We start from the raw sequence: 774 nt of genomic DNA on the forward strand, positions 1-774 counted from the left end.
GTGAAAAAATTTCGCTGAAAATATTCTACATTTTAGAGCATTTCAACGAAATTGCCGAAATTTCACTAACAGTGAATTTTTCATTTTAATGAAAAAGTTCAGTTATTCAAGTTCAGTTACTGAAAAATCGCTGAAATTTTTCTAAACTTGAATTGAAATTTCGGTGAAAATGAATTTTTTAGTAAAAAATCGCCGAAATTAAACTGAAATTTTTCTAAAATGCTGAAATTTTGCTGAAAAGTGTTCCACGTGAAATAATTTCAATGAAATTTATCCACCAGGGAAAGTAATGATATTTTAGAGGTACAAATAAGTTACTCAGTTATAATTCTCTTTGTCAAAAAATCAATTTTAATTAATAAAAAATATATGACTGTAACAAATAGTTCTTCAAAATAAAGAAAAATCATAATTCAACATTTATGTATTAAGTATTGTCACTTTATAGTGATGCCTGCCCACAGTTTCCCCACGTGGCAACGGATTGTCTCTTTAGATCCGCTTTAGTGGCCGCATTAGAAAAACTACGTTACTCGAAACTACGCATACTTGAAAAATTACTTTAATAGCATACGATAGACTGTTGCTGAGACATCAAGCATATCAGGACGATTGTTTTCAATCCATTCACGATGTATTACGATGTATCACAGCGTAAACCACATGGTTTATTGTCTGTTTAGCGGTGGACAAAAAGATGATGGTCTGTATTTAATATTATTGGTATTCTTCAACTTATCATTGAAAGACGTGCCTGTAATTGGAAAATGTATT

Source organism: Atta colombica, unplaced genomic scaffold (genome assembly GCF_001594045.1).
Source record: "Atta colombica isolate Treedump-2 unplaced genomic scaffold, Acol1.0 scaffold56, whole genome shotgun sequence".
NCBI classification, from domain to species: Eukaryota; Metazoa; Arthropoda; class Insecta; order Hymenoptera; family Formicidae; genus Atta; species Atta colombica.